The 17,187-nt window shown below is 39.4% G+C and overlaps 1 protein-coding gene across 1 annotated transcript in view; it reads right to left on the reverse strand.

The window, feature by feature from the left end:
* Positions 1–9,235, reverse strand: part of LOC105688966 (neuropeptide CCHamide-2 receptor) — a 57,119-nt gene extending 47,884 nt beyond the window's left edge. Inside the window, exon 1 of the mRNA XM_012405641.2 lies at positions 8,674–9,235. The gene's annotated coding sequence lies outside the window, so the exon portion shown is untranslated. The remainder of the gene's footprint in view (positions 1–8,673) is intronic.
* Between the last annotated feature and the right edge of the window lie 7,952 nt (positions 9,236–17,187).

The following is a 17,187-nucleotide window of genomic DNA, read 5'->3' on the forward strand; positions in this document are numbered from 1 at the left end:
GATAAAGAGTTATCGGACAATATCATCGATCAATCGTCCATTTTTTACTCGAATCATTCCAAACTCCCCTCCCCGCCGTTATTCAAGTCGGAAGAACGAAATAACGACGTATAATTTTTTTTCTTTAGAGAGTTTATTTCGTAAAGCATACCCAAGCATCGATCTAACGAGCCATACACTCGGAGAACTCGCGATATTCGATTATTTGTGACTTTAATTAACCGCGATCGTCGAAGTATCCGAAAAATTTTTGTACAAACTAAAATATACTACTCGGTTTGCTCGGGATCAATGATGCCTGATAAGCTCGGAGGAGGGGGGGAGATGGGACGGGGGTTTAAACCGTACGGTAAAACGGGGGTCGAATCGGAGGCAAGGGTGAAGAGATCGAGTTGGGAAAGGGAAGTTGTTCGAAGGGTAAAAATTGCCCCTAATTCGGAGCGTATTTTGTTTTAAGCTACCTGATTTACGCGAACACCGCAACGTAACCCCCCCCTACCCCGACGAAGCTTTACTATTAATTACGTCTCTACTTGCGATTATCAACTAAATTTGGAACTTCCCGTTACCCGCGTATCTAATTTCAATCAACGTCGATTTTTTTTTTTTTTTTTATTACTTGACAAAATTCAGATCAGTCTCCGTTCTGAACTTGATCTGCCGAGAGTTTGAGGGGAACACGTTATTCTTAACAATTGAATGTTTTTTATTACGCAGACCGAAAGAAATTGTAGTCTCGTTACGAATTAGCGAATGTCAGTCAGCCCGCAATTTTTCTAAATACGAAGATGGCCGTCGAACAAAAGACTCATTCTGGTTTAGTGGTTCGTGAAATTAGGTGCGACAGATTTAACTAGGCAGACGTAGGTACACGGGATCACGTACAGATCAACGTTTATATCCTTAAAACAATACAATGCGAAACGAGCAGAAGATTTTCCAAACGTCGTAGCGTGAAATTTTAGCCCATGCACCGTAATCACGGAACAATAGGTCTAGCCAGCCAGGAGTAGACTATTTGCACTTTCCATTTTGATGACAATGACTTATAACTACGCCATGTCCCCGCGCTTTAGATTCGAGTTAATATATGTATCTTATATCGTTGATGCCTGGGGTTGGCTGTGAAATAGTGTATGCAGCATAGACAGCACGGTAAGATTTCTTAGCGAAGCGCGTGCCGGAAATTCTTGGAATTCAGTACGTCTGCTCTCCTTCCCTTAAGAACCGCCGAGGCTCTACACTTCCGGCGCATTCACTAAGAACTGAATATAGCCCCCGACTGCAGATTGCAAATTTGCCTTCGTGACATCCGAAGTCGGAAAATACTCGAAATACAACAGTCGAGTGTATAGGGTGGGTTGGTTCGCGACTGACAAAAGTTTTCACGTCTTTTGTTCGAAAAATGTGTCAATCCGTCGATATCCCAAAATAATGATCTTGTTAATAAAAGATTAAATGATTAAAAAGTCGTGAAAAATTGCTTTGCTAATAAAAATATCACCGTGCCTACAATCGCATTATTTTTTTAGCAGCAAATTTGAATATGCGGTGTAATGTGGCTGATTTTTACCACATTCAATTCGCGCTACGTAATCTAATACACACCCACAAGAGAAATGGTAATTACAGAGGGGAAATTAATTTATCTTGTTCGCGGAATAGATCATAATGATGGTCGAACAAGTGAGCTTGATCACATAAGAATTCTAGTTTTTATTCCTCTCGCTATTTTTTTTTTTTTTTTTTTTGAGCAAAAAATAGAAGAGAAAAAGAACATACTAGATAAATATATTCTGGCGTATATTATCATCATAATAATCATAATATCGACCGCCTTCGCACTTGTCTCAGGAATACCACTACACTCCAGTCTTAGAATTTCGAGCAACCGCACGAGGCATACAATTTTCACGATTCAATAGACCTGATCATGTCATTTCAGTTTGCTTCGCCCTCCTCATAACTGCGAAATAGAATTCGCGATACGTAGATTTCTATACCGCACGTACATCTGCTGCAGTTTAGGCGAGAACCCAGGCGCGCATTTCGTAATAGATCGAAACCGGAAAATTTGATGAAATTATTCCGAAGTAACGTTGAAAGATATTCGATGAATAATTTTCGCGAGTTCCCAGGCTCGCAACTGCAGAATTTTATTTGATAAGGTAACGTGAGCTCCGCGGTGAGATTTCTCGGCATATATTATATATTTTATTCACTCAATTTCCGGCAGGTGTTCAAATATGGATCGGTAAATCGTATTTTATAATTGTTCGAGATTGATTTTCATACTTTGAATTAATTAAGTATTGGCAAAATATTGTGAAATAAAAAAAGAAAAAGAAAAATCTTGCGTTCACGGTTCGTATTTCCAATCATGTGATAACGTAGCGTGCTTGCATGTGACGATAGGTAGATCGCGAGAAAACAATAATTCATCAATTCTTCCTTTTTTTTTCTTTGTTGTCTTTTAACTGGTACAATTGCACGTAGATTGCTAGAAAATAAATTGAAATCGAATGCCCCGAATTTCAATATCGTCCTTATAACAAAATTAGTCTGCAATAATTCTGACGTAGGTACATATATATATATTAAAGAGAAGAGAAAAAAAAAATTCTCTACGTGCCTCGCATGCACAGTTATAGTTTCAGTATTTGGAGAGGGTACGATAAATTCTGCTGGAATATACATGTACGATGAGTTTTATAATCCGATAATCGAAATACTTTTCCACTTAAAAATCTATGCAGTCTATGCATACGTCACGAATAGTAATATCGAGCCAGGTATACGTATACGTGCAATACAGTCATTGTCGAAATGCGGTTCTTCTTTTTTGTCGGTCGAATAAATTCTAATTTTAAAACATGTCCTCACATTGGTCCTCGTCAAAAAATACATCGTTCACACGTTCGATCTTCTTCCATATCTCTTACCCGAATTTTGTTCACCGATATTCCGAGTTACGGAATCGGTTAATACTCGAATCGCTAGCACCAATTTCGTAATGCGATTAATGATACGTGTCCGCCCACACGATCCGACATAATTGACAGTTCAATTGTTCGAATCGAATCTCAATACGCTAATTATATACGAGTGTCAAACAATCGAGTTGTAACAATTATTTACGTACAATTACGGTTGTATACGTGTAGCAACCCTTGATCGTCCCGGGCATACGGTATCAACGATATTCCACCTACGCCCATAGGTACACCCCATAGCTTCATTGTTTCATATGTTCCGCCGAGAACCGCAGATGTTACCGGTTGTTCTATGGGGTGTGTAATTCGAACCTTTGGAAGTTAAATAGAAATCTCAAGCCAATGAAAGGATCATCGCGTGGGATGATGTGACGCACGCGAAAGCGAGAACTGTAATTCTTTGACGTCATTTTCTGTGCGTCCCGATTTCCCGGTCGTATTGTACGAGGTGTACACGTGAATATCGAGTCCCCGGCATCTTGCAGGGGACTCACTCGGTATTCAGCGCAACCGTGCTACGGTGGCCGTAATAATCCCGTTTCACAATTACTTGTCACGCTGTGACATTACGCTACACGTATAATAAGTTTTAAGCACACTATGATCCGGTGGAGTTCCAACTTGTTATGACTTCTAAGTTCCGAAAGCACGTTCAATATTTGTGGCCAATCGTGCGGAATTAAACGCGACAATGGTTATCGTGTTTTATATGTACTTATTCTGTATGGTCCAGTTTCGGATTCTGTAATAATGGACGGTACCGCGGTTAATCCCACTGTCACGTAATTTCAATAATTAATACACGGGGTACGTGACGCGACGATTACCCTGACTTCGGGTCTCCGCCATTTTCGGATCGGCGAAGACATCGTTTTTAAATTTATGCCTGTTTAAAATTCACAGAAATTTTTACGAAAACGAATCTCAATGAGTTTTCGGGGGGAATAGCGAGGAACACGGGTTGAATTGGTTGGCGCAGATTGTCCCAAACGCAGGCTGCTATTAGCTCAACAGCTGAAGTGGATGGAAAAAAAAAAAGAACAGGATTTATCGAAGGTCCGTGTACTCGGGTCGAAATTCCGAAAATTAAATTAGGACGATGGGTTAGAATTTTAGGAAGTGCCAAATAGCGAATGTATACAAAAAATCGTAATAATTTCGAGAGTAATTCCCTGAAGTGTAAATTTAATGATTAATCATTTATGATTTCACTAATTACCAAGGATGTCAGAAACGATCGTCAATGGCGTTTCGTCTTTCGAGAAAAATCCGTCAAACGGTCCATCCAACTCTATGGCAAATTTGGCGAGGACTTCGTGTTTGAAGCGAAGTCGTGATCTGGCCCAATTTTGTCTTCCACGTGCGAATATCTACTTGAAATCGCATTACGTCCTCCAAAAGAATCCTCCGAAGCTTTTCTGGCTAGATATATCGACTAAGGAGATCGTTCGCCGGAGCTTCTTTGTGAGATAAGTAATCCGGTTGCTCTTTTCTATGCTTTCACCAACATCGAGAGTTGCGTACATCGAAATTTGATCCTGGATGTCTACGGAGATATCACGCTTCGGGAGAAGAATGAACTTTCTTGCGTTACCTCAAAAACGTACGATACAAAGACTGCAGGTACGGTGTACGTAGATATGCCTGTACGATCGAATCAAATTACTTTTTTCCCCATATTCCTTCGCGACAGTTTCAGGTTTTAATATTAACGCGTATACCAGATCCTATTCTAAAAAGTTGACACTCTGTAACACCTGAATTTTCTGATACCCCAAGCTTAAGGCTACAGATCTTCTCGCACAAGAAGCAAATGAATGATTTTTCTCAACATTGGGGCCGGAAGTAAACATTCTTTTTCCTCAAGATTTTCTATGGTGTTCTGGAATATTTCGACCTCAGGTATAATTGATGATTACTTGATCGATTGCATGAGTAGATGATTTTGGCTTCCAGATTTGGATTCCTGAGCTGATAATACGTGAGATTACCCTGAGAAGCCAAAAAAAAAATTCGATTTTTGGGCCAGAAGTAAAGTAGTTCAAAAATTAATTGTATTACACTTTTCTGACGTATTTTCACCTCCGGAATCCGAATCTCAAAGAAAAATTGATCTATCTCTAAAATTGACCGAGTTATCGCCAATTTTCAGCTTTTTGGGGTCAAAAATAAAAAATTCATTTTTTAGTCTATCTTAACGTAATTTGAGCTCAGGAATCCGAATCCGGAAGAAAAATTGATGCATCTGTAAAAATGACCGAGTTATCCTCATTTTTTCGCAGTTTTTGGTGCAAATTTGAGGATATCTCGAAGGGAAAAAATCGTAGCTCAATTTGGACGACGGATTCGTGTTCCTGAGGTTAAAATACGTAAGAAAAGTGCCATACGATCAATTTTAAAAAATAAAAAATTTTGGCCAAAATTTGAGATTTTTCCAAGGGGTACCCCTTACGATTTTTTCAAATTTTGGCCAAAATTTTTTATTTTTTAAAATTGATCGTATGGCACTTTTCTCACGTATTTTGACCCCAGGAACACGAATCCGAAAGCCAAACTGAGCTACGATTTTTTCCCTTCGAGATATCCTCAAATTTATGCCAAAAAATGCGCTAATTCGGCGATAACTCGGTAATTTTTGAAGATACATCAATTTTTCTTTCGGATTCGGATTCCTGAGCTCAAATTACATCAATATAGACTAAAAAATCAATTTTTTATTTTTGACCCCAAAAAGCTGAAAATTAACGATAACTCGGTCAATTTTAGAGATAGATCAATTTTTCTTCCAGATTTGGATTCCTGAGGTCAAAATACGTCAGAAAAGTGTAATACAATTAATTTTTGAACTACTTTACTTCTGGCCCAAAAATCGATTTTTTTTTTTAGGCTTCTCAAGGGTAATCTCACGTATAATCAGCTCCGAAATCCAAATCTGAAAGCCAAACTCATCTACTCATGCAATCGATCGAGTAATCATCAATTATTCGCTGTTGGGAGCAGAAAAATTATGAGACATATCGATTGGTTTTAGTCGTAGACCCACATTGATTCGTCGCAATCCATGCATGGGTCGAAATATTCGATCTTCTCAATTCACCAGCGAACCCGAGCTTAGCTGGAGTCAGGTAGCCACGGACGCGCGGTTTGTTGTGGGGCGTCACCTCTACTGAGCCCCCAAGGTGACGTCTCACAACAAAGCGCTACGCTGCTGGCTTTTTCTCCTTAAATTCGGATGCACGTTGATGTTTCTTCTTTTCTCCGAATGATCTAATCAAATATCGGGAGTAATTTATTATAACGTCTCTTGGCAAAGCATCATGCTAAAAGTAGTCGTAGTCGGTGTACAGTATTATTCAATTACCGTGGAGATAGATGTGGCAAAACTGCAGTTACAAAATTAGCACGAAAATTCAGTCAAAACTTTTCACCGCATGTACCTCCGCTGCAGTTTATATAACAGCTCCGCCGATACATTAGTATTATTCATCGCGTGGGACACCGTGCAAGATGAAATGTGTTTCAGCTCGGCCAGTGGATAGTTTAAACTTAATTGTTCGGATAATGGCGTGTGTATAGCGAGAACAACGTACGCGTCGCACCGCCGCGTATCGCATGTTAATGAAATGACAAAGTTACACAGCGATCCGTGGGGAAAGGATGTTCAAGAGTATAGGGATATCAGGTTCATTCGAACAATAAGTTTGAACCAATATCGCTTTCGCCCCCCGCAAGGAGAGCTAGTTTTCCGAGGGATGTTTTATTTTTGCATCACGTATTCGCGTTATCCGTTGCCCGAGAACCATCGGCACCGCGGACGTGAGTATAAAAAATTATCCCACACGAGTGTTGTCATGGACAGGTGAGAATGGATAAAACGGTGTTTTTTCTTTTCCCCTTTTTTGGGCGAGTAATTCTACTCTTATTGGGGATCAGCTGAAGCTGCCTTTCTCAAATACAGTCACGTACCTCTCAACCTAGATCTTATTCTCGGGAGAAGTTGAAATTTGATATAATAATCGTTTAGCTCGATCGTCTTTGAAACTTTAACAAAGTCATTAAAGTCAGGTTTTATCCTACCGCCGTTGCGCGAAGCGTCTAACGTTCGATCCGAAATTAAAAATGGGTTGAGGAAAAAATCGAGTCAAATTTCTGAAACTGAACGAAGAAATTATGAGCTAATCATCCGTACCTTCGATTCATTGCAAACATTGTACTTCGAGAGATGATCGAAGATCCGCTTTAATCTAGAATCGCTACGAATAAGTTCGACGATTACGGGGTGCGCGAAAACCCGGCGAAGGTGTCGAAAAAAAATTTCCGTGTCAATTTAAAAGTTAATTATACAAGAGGGACACTTTGAAAAAAGCCATAAATCCCTCAATTATACCGATAACAAAGGATCGGTGCTCGAAGCCAGATTTTGAAAAGCATCGAATTACACGGCACAAGAATTTTCAAAAGGTATAAAAGTATAGGGAAATTTTTGTAATTTGCGAAGGACCTTTGTACCCGAAAACCTCTGATAACTTGCCCGTGGTATACGTATACCGTCTAACAGTCTATGCTGACTCGCGAAGCCTCCGACTACCCTGCAGGACATTTATTTCCTTTTTCTTTTTTTTTTGTCCAAACATTAATCTAACCCATGGAAGGTCAAACAATTTTTCAGAGAATTTTACAAGCACGTAAGTTGAGTAGATGCTTTTATTAAAACGCTCGCGAAGAACGACCTCCCTTTATCATACTCCTCAATTCAAAATATAATTAAAATTCAAAAAAAAAAAAAAAATTGTACGAAAATCGATGGAATAAGTCGCGTTTGAAAATATTAGACCGAATCATCCCAGGTGTTCGTTGAATTTTCGAACAACTGTTTGACTCGCCAGATTAGGCTAATTGGAAAAAAAAAAAAATAATAAATCAATCAAACGAAAAATAGGCGAACAAAAAATGACCGGGGTCGAAAGCTCGTAGAGTTGGCACGGAATATTACATGTGTATACAAGCCGTATAACATCCAATAACGATCGTAAATTTTGGCCGAGAGCGAGCAACTAGCCAGCACTCTATAGATTGAGATAAACAGATTTTATTTTTGTTCTTTAATAGGTTATAGCAGCCAAGTTTAGTGATTTCCAGATGACCTTGTCGAGTGGCGGAAAATCATGGTGGATGCACACAAGCGTCTGATTCCAGACTCTCCCCAGCTTCCGCGAGTCCGGGAGGTCGAGTAGATGGTGAAAAACTACGCGAGGAAAATAAATTTTCACTTGATCATTATCAAGTGCGACTGGAGTTGCGACTCCAAATCGGATTCGGTGTAATTTCTTGCATTTATACTTCCCTCGGCTTTGCAAACTGCGTACGTACAACTTCGAAAGCGTAGCGGGTGGAAAAAAAAAAAAAAAAAGGAAACAGATTCTCCCTCACTCCTCGCCGTAACTTGTTCGGAAAATTTTACACGAATTCAGTGAAAATTCTATTACCGATTATCAAGCACGTAGTGTTTCACAGCGATAACGTGACCTCGAGATGACCGTCGACCGTACAGTAGAAGTTATATGAATGGATCATGCCGATTTCAATAACAGTCAGAAAAAATCAAAGAAGAAGATAAATTCTAGTATGGATATTCGTGTGACTGGAGACATAACATCAGATACAAATGTGGGTTTCTTACCTTGACTGTTGTTCGAAGAGCTCGGAATAAATTTGTTCCCCGGAGTTCCGTCGACACGTGAGTATGAGTTGTAGTCGAATCGTAATTTAAAAATGGTCGCTTATGATAATTGTTCTGTTTTTTTTTTTTTTTAAGGGATGTTTTTTGTGGCGAGTCGTTCAGGTTCACTGCGAGATTAAAATTTTCTCATTTAACGCGCGTTTAAAGAGGCGAGATTATACCGCGCGAATGAAAATGAACTTTAGAAAATGTTTTCCGTATAATTTTCCACAACGGGTTCAACTGCACGTGTTTGAATTTGATGAATTTTATTAGATATTTAATTTTTGTACAATTTTCTATTCGCTAGTCATCCTTTCTCACCACCCCGTTACTTTTGTCATTTTCTCATTTAAAAATTCGTATTAAAAAATTATTCATCATCTAACGAGTAAAGCATGTGTTTTATATCAGATCAGCTCATCGCGTTATCTCCCTGAGGTTCGATGCCGAAATGTTTCTTCCTTTGAAAAATGTTATGCTCCAGGTTCATCGTTGAATAATTTCAATTTCATTGCAGATTAACGAGTGAAGAAAAATCAAAGCCTACAGAAATTTGTACGTCTTATCAGTTCGATCACTCATTGAGATTCTTTCGACATAATCGCACACCGTTGTATGGCTTTTGACCGCATTGAAAATTTAGTATAACGAAACAACGAAGCGAAATGACATCGAATTTCGCACCTGTCGTAAAACTGTCGTGATTCTATCTCAAATATATTCCAAAAATAAAATACATGAGAGAATCGAACGGATGAGCATCCCTATGAGAATTCACGTCGCGGGTGAAGAGCGCGATCCAAACTGAATCCAGGCGCCACAACGACGACGGAAACGCTCGACGCAGCCGCAAACGAAAACTCAAGAAATCCAAACAGAGCTAAGTCTTCCGATACCGAGGTAAACACGAAATATTTCTCGGTAACGGACATCACAGGTGGGGGGTCCGATGACAATTCGTTAGAACTGGATACATGTAACGTATGGCCAATCTGGTATGGCCGATGGTACATTTCCTCTAAATGAGCCGCGTCTTTGGCTACTGCGGCCTAAGAATGACAGGCGGAACTTTGGCAGCGAGATGTCTTCTGTTTCCGTGATTGCAACTCACGACTAACAATGTTTGTATAGTTTCTCCCTTGGGAAATAAGGAGCTCGGGGAATGGGGAGATATCGAACAGCCTGGTCCCTGAAATACGTCACTTTTATTCAAACGTGCTTGATGTGTGAATATGAAATTATCGGGTTTCTCCGTCATTAGATTTGCGCTGTTACATTGGCTTCATTTATCGTTGGTTATATATACGCTACAATTCTTCGTTTATATTTTTTGGGTAACTACCCGAATCTGCCTAGAAATTGATCCTGTCTTCAATCGATGGATTCAATGTTCTCAGGTCGGAATTCTAGAGGAAACAGTCGCTCGAACGATTTTAAAAATATTCTTATTTTGGCCCCAGAGATTGCGAAAATTCGAAGATCAATGTTTTTGATTTTTGCGATTTTCGGATCTACTAGTAGGTACACGTCGCTTGATGATTTTCCATAAACGATGTTTCGAAAAAATTCACAAAGAATTATACATTTTCGGGTGTTTGATTAGATTGCTCCCCTTAATTAATACAACCGACGATATGTCATTAAGATTTTTTTCCCCGGATAAACGGGTAGGAAGTAAAAAACAAGTTGAAATCAGCCTTCAAATTTGATCACAAAGACTATAAATCAATTACCACGGCATAATATAACCACAGGGGTATTACAAACTCGCGGTTAGTATAAATTTCATCGTTTTATACCCATCATTATTCTCGCCTCTCCCCTTAACTGGGCAACGTTTCGCCCCGTTGCTTTCTTAAGTTCTTATAATTAGCCCGCGAGTTCCCGCCGCAGGTACTTGAATCTTGAGGGAGGAAAAAGAAAATCAAATGAAAAAAAAAAAAGATCGAGCTAGGAAGCGAAGAGAAAATGATGCGGAAAAAGTGCGCCGCTCAAATCTTATTAGCCCTAATAGCTCGAACAAATTATTTCAGCACCTTGCCGACGGGATGAAAATGTTACTTTTTCGAAATATAATATAGAAGAAGCCGGGACAAAATAGGGTGCCCCAAAAATGTTGTAAAATTGTTTTTTTAAAATGATCGAAATGGACTTCAAACATCATTTTTTTCTCCTCATGGTTTTCACGAGTACCACGTTCTGCCCCACCTTCCCTATACAGCTATATACTTCAACATACAGGGTAGTTTTTTTTTTTTTCTTTTTCATACAGCGTCGAAAAGTTGGTAGTTTTCAACGTAGTCGAAATAGCGGAACACGTCTGGGACACAAAAAAATTTTGTTTCGACGGAATTTTATTTTAATCGTAACGAAGTGCATGAACGAAAGAGTCCGATCTTCATTATCGATTACGTAACATTCGGTCCGCAATACAGTTCGGAAATAGGAAGAGAAGTAACCGTATCATAGGGGGTTGGAAGAGAAAGGGTTATTTGCTGACGAATGTTCGTTTACACTTTGAATGTAATCGCGATTGCTTCTGACGTAGATACACTAATGGAGTGTTTAGCGGTATTTGCATGGTCGGAAATATCGAAGGGAATACTTTTTTTCGCGAGACCATTTCAGATGAATGTATATTCCCATTGAATTATTCCCAAGCACGCGGTGTGAATAATGAATACAAATTGCCATCTACAGCTAGTCGGTTTCGCGAGGTGTGCCCATAGAACGTGAACGTGTGTAGTGATTTTTTTGGGGCTCCAGATGCTTCGTGAAATTCAACGAATAAAGAAGAAGAAAAATAACGAAATAACGAAATGCACCAATTGTTTGCTTCTTGCATCGGAATAGAATTCAATTACGACGGTGGCTATACGCCACAGGTTGTTTTTTACGATACCTTTTTCCCTCGGGAATTCTATGGGCCCTGATTGTTCGCATATTTCGCGAAAGATTTGACGAATGCTGCGTTAGGTCTTATCATTCTCATGGGTTTACTATTTCAGACCTTCCACCCTTCCACCGTACACTATTTTCTCTTGAGCGCAAAAAAAAATGCAGACAAAAATAGTTTTGTAAAAAATTCGCGTCGGTTAAAAACCCGTCGACTCTGGAATTTCGGTAGTCAAGTTAGCTGCATTTTAGTTACATTTGAGGCAGAGAACTAGAAGTTTGAAAACTCTTGAAACGTTATACACGTACTAGCGTCTCGTTTAAACTTGGTACTCAGCGATATTCTCATAATTACTTCTGCAATCAGTCAGTGGGTAAATTTTTTTGAATTTGTCATCCCCGAGGTCTAAAAAACGAGTCGTTTTTGAAATGAAAAAATTCAGAAGAGCGCCGACGTCTGAACGTTACAAATCGTATCGATTTATTTTCTAAAATATATCGAGTGTATCTACCCTACACATGTATAACTTTGAGAAGCGCAAATGTTCGAGGGTGAGATCCTTCTTTTTGTTCTCGTTGGAGTTGCGAAATTTTCGGTATGAATTTCACGGAAGATTCCAGAAGATATTCGATCCGAAATTAGAAAAAGAAAAAAAAAAAAACGTGTCGTATCCAATTCCCTCATTAATTTTTCGACTCACGTTCACCTGAACTATATTAATTGCTCGGTAGTCATTTGACCGTACGCGCAATATGTTGCCGAAATTTTTAGCACACGATATATGTATGTACGCATAATATACACTCCGTGTGCGATCGTTTGCCATGGAAATTCAGAGTTGGGTTATTTGCCTTTGTGAATCGAGCTCGTTTCACATTTTTCACAAAAAACGGAGACGCACCTTTGCGCGTCATTCAGCAACGGTAAACATATGACGGATCGATGGAATTCATCCCGAACAAGATTTATGTGGGTACCTTTTCATAGAAATTTTATAGACTCCGTTATGTAATCGCATTCCGAAGGCATCTCGCCATTTTCTATTTCTCTCATTTGTCCCGCATAAATTCAAATATCTTACAATACAATACGAAACATTCGCAAGGAAATTATATACACGGTTACATGACATTTCCGACGATTAATGAATTATTTATGAATAGGCATTTGGAGCAGTTTTTTTAATAAAAAGAAGAAACTTGATCTTAAAAATCTATCGATGCAATAATTCGCAAGACTTGCAACAAGAAATTAATTTTCTTTCAACGTTTATTCTTCGAATAACTTCGAGAATACACAACCGATCGACTCAATCGTCTAATCAGATCCGCTCAACAGCTTTTTTTGAATTTCGCGATCTCAATCGGTTCGGTTGTTACCGAACATCAAAAGAAAAGTCTACAATACCAAGGAAAATGATATTGTTGGGCGACGGGTTTCCTTGATCTCGTTACACTCCAATTAATAATTAAAATTTTTAAAAGGCGGAAAAGGACTCACAGCAAAGACCGAATAACTTCGCGACTGCTAACTCAGTCGAAAAGTCGCGAGCTCAAGTTGAGCAGGAAAGAATTTACGAACTTGAAGAAAGATGAAAATTTGGCAACAGTAATAATGTTTCGTTCATAGAATCGACTCAACGAATCAAAGACGAGTATCACGCGACCGTACTAACAATAAATTCAGAATATTCAATATCGGTACGAACAAGTTTCCTAACAGGGTCGATAAGGTCGCGAAACTTTTATGAAATTTTATCAACAAATAGGGAGCGTCTTATTGTTATGCAAAAGTTGACAAAACAGACGTAGAAATCTCACAGCACAATTACAAGCGAAGTGTCGGGCTGCGAAAAAGACACGAATATTACGATTCTCACAAACTGAAATCATCGCATTAAAATACCAAGCAAATCTAATTAATCGAATTAATTAGGAACGCGCATATATTGCCCCAGAAGAGTGCTCCCAAAGCTGTGGAAAATCTTCATTTCTTTTTCTGAATGGTTGGCACTTACTGCAAGATCCGAATTAGATTTTCACTTACGGATGTCCGTTTAAGCGATGCGGGTAGACATTTGCGGTTTCACATAGTTTTGAAGGTATATAAAAAAACTAAAAAAAAAAAAATCCCCACATTTTTCTCTAATTTCTCCTCTTTTTTCCTTCATACCTTATACCATAAATATCTCATACCCTTATACGCGCTCTCCACGTCATTCCGCGGTCACCGATCTCTAAGCTTTTCAGCCCTCTCAATATCACCCAGTCGCAACCAATTCGATCGGGATTCCAATACGCCGTGGCCGTGATAACGCGTGGGTGATTGAGATTCGCCATGTACGTATCTAGAATGAAGAGAAATAAGGTAAGTTATTCGCATTTTTGGATTCATGCTCTGAATCGATTTAAAGAAAGAAAGAAAATGAAAGAGGTATATCCAATAAGACCGGGGGCTCAGGAATTTTCAAGATTCTTTCATTCCTTTTTGTCTCTCTTTCTATAAACTGTACTATTATTCGGCCGCGAAATCCGAGTGGGGATTGAAGCGGTTGTGGGCGAGAGAATTAAAGGTCCATCGTTGAAAGTCCCCGGATTTCGTTTCGCTATCACGTGGACACGTACAGGGTGTCCCTCGCCAACGAAGAAGCTTTGGAATGTCACGAGGACCGATACGTTGAGTCGATTTTCTTAAACGTTGAGAGATTTTGTTCGTCCGTGGACGAAAGTCGCGTGTGGCAAAGTTGCGACAAATTCTACCGTATGATACCCGAGGTGAGTGTTTGTTCAATTTTTAGAAAAATACGTGAATAAGCGTCCCTATAGCTTTTTACACGGTTTTCTAAACGGCACACTCTGTACGCGATCCTACTTTTCAAACACAATCGCGGTTCTCTTCGTTTCCGAATCTGTTCGAAACGAAGCGACGGGATAAAATTAGCGGAATAAAATAAAATAAAATAAAACGAACCAATTTTCAAACGAGTTGGCTTGGCAAGAGCTTACCCAAATATATACATATACATACGATATAAATCTAATTCTATCGTTCCGCTGAGAAACTTCATGATGTATACAGAAATGCCATTGGTCACGTCGTTAAAAGTTACGAGGCGACAGGAACTTCGAGGGTATTGGATCATCTTGATACAGGTATACCCATATATGTGGCTTTTTACGGCGATGCTATCGGAACAGCTTTTCCACGACGGTGTGTACGTGTTATATAATTCCATACATATCTGGTCGAACTTCATTCCGTATATATGGATATTTTTAATCAGTGTTCAAACTCCCTACAAACGCCAAAAACTTGACAGAGGCAACAAGAGAGCCGTCAAGTACTACCTTTGTAATGGAATCAGAATATGTGACGCCAAGTAGTGAGACCTTTGCGCAAATCTTGAGCCACCCCTAAAATTTCTTTTTTCGGGCTGATCTTTTGAGATGAGCTGCTAAGACATGTACCTAATACTAATATATTTTCTAAGGAGACGCAAAAAATAAAAATAGTCGTTTTTTTTTGTTTTGCGCCATTCTGATACATGGACAGGCGCGCACCTTGATTAATAATTTCGCTCAATCTCATGACCGTTATTTCAGATTTTCACGAAAATCAATAGGATTCGAGAGTACGATAGCAGAAACCTGCGTATCAAACTTGACAGGAATCCGTGCAACGATTCGAAAGATATCAGTGTCCCAAGCTCGGGTCTGCGAAAAAAGAAGTAGATGAAGAAAATTGTTTTTTTTTTCACTAACTTTGACGGCTTATATTTCAACAACCGTTCGACAGATCTGACGTGAGCTAAATTTCGTGTATATAAGGATTACGTGTAATTTAGACGCAAGTATCATGTCTGGGTATCCAGATATCTGCGGTATATCAGAGTCACGGAATTTACCTCCAATATATTGAAACTAGCATAAGCTTCATCATTAGGGGTGGCTAACGCGGTCACCCTACCAGCCCCGATCCTGCAGGACGTAGGAGATATGGTGATAGATTACAAAGATACATACTGAGAAGGACGCGTTTGGCGCCAATCCGTTTAGGGCTAACTGATAACCATTCCGATTCCCTATAATTAGAGCGTACACGTATCCAAAGACAGCGGCGACACGAGACGACGCGAGGTGGATTCGGTTGGTGGACCAGATAAATAAATCGCGAGATATGGACACAGATATATTCTCACCGACGCTTCGGAGTATCCGGGATTTGACTGTGAGTTTCGACTAATTCGCAACCTTCGAAGTTACAATGATTAATTAACGAAAATGTAATTATGACGAGTACGGACTAAACGCGTGGGGAAAAATACATATAATAATATCATTGCTTTCGGGGAGTCAATTAGCGCGTAGCGATTAATGAATAACTTTGTATGATAAACTTATGAAACGCGGAACTTGACCTGGTTCAATCAGCTCTGTTAAAATGTATTTTCATTAAATTATCATCGCGCAGAGTATAATTTTTCAAATGTTTTCTCTGAATTTTCATTCCAGGATGTCGGAACCACGGTGATTAAGCGATCGTGAATTTATAATACCTACTCGGCACAATGCCCTGCCGGAACTTGATACCTGTATCATTGTCGGATTATATTCACGCCACGAAACAATTATTATCTCCTTTTCGATTCGGTAACGAAAAATTTCGCTGCCGGGGCCCCCCGTTCATTCGCACCAGATGAATCGGATTCACAATGGATTCGGCTCTCACTCTCGTTATGCCTTCAAAATTCCACGTGATCTGAGATTCTTATTGATCCGCATGAGGATACGAAATCCTTTACGATGAAACTTATTTTTTAAGTCATATGAAACGTGAATTTTTTCAACGAAATGACCCTAGGGTGTATTTTGCTCGTTGGTTTCTCGGATTCACTCGTCCGTCGAATGCGGTTACCTCCGCGCGGTACTTTGTTAATTGATCTATTATTTTTTTTCTTTTTCTTTTTGCGCTCCTCTATTATCGGTATTTCATACGACTCGTTCAGGAGCTTCTACAAAGCCCTTCGGATATTGCCGAAAAACCTAGAGCACCTGATAAAAAGTAATATCGGGTGCGTAACCGTGGCCCAAATCCCAAAGCACACCGACGACATTCGTCAAGGACTAAGCTCCTCGTTACCGAGGATCCTCGAACGGACAGATGGTCCTCCCTATAGTCGAGTTACCCAAGAACTTTACAAATATCTCAATCGGATCGACGACAATCAGGAATTGTTACTTCTCTGGCAATTATGAGTGGTAGTATTTCAATTTGAATAAAAAATTGCAAAAATTGAGAAGGTTGGGAAGAAAAAAAAATTTCTAAAGCCTTTGAACGACATCCAAATATTTTTCGACCCTCCAGATCTTCGCAACGATTCGGTGAAAGTTGAAAATAAAGCCTGTAGCGTTTAGTTCAAATTTTGAATGTCGCATAATTTCACTGATCCCTGTTACGCAAAGGACATACATATATTTATAATTTTTTTTCATCCCAAAACCGTTTTCCATAAATCAGAATTACGTACCGTCGTCATTATACGCGTATGGTGTGCAAAGTGTCCCCTGCAAGTTCGG

This window comes from Athalia rosae, chromosome 4 (genome assembly GCF_917208135.1).
Source record: "Athalia rosae chromosome 4, iyAthRosa1.1, whole genome shotgun sequence".
Classification (NCBI taxonomy): Eukaryota; Metazoa; Arthropoda; class Insecta; order Hymenoptera; family Athaliidae; genus Athalia; species Athalia rosae.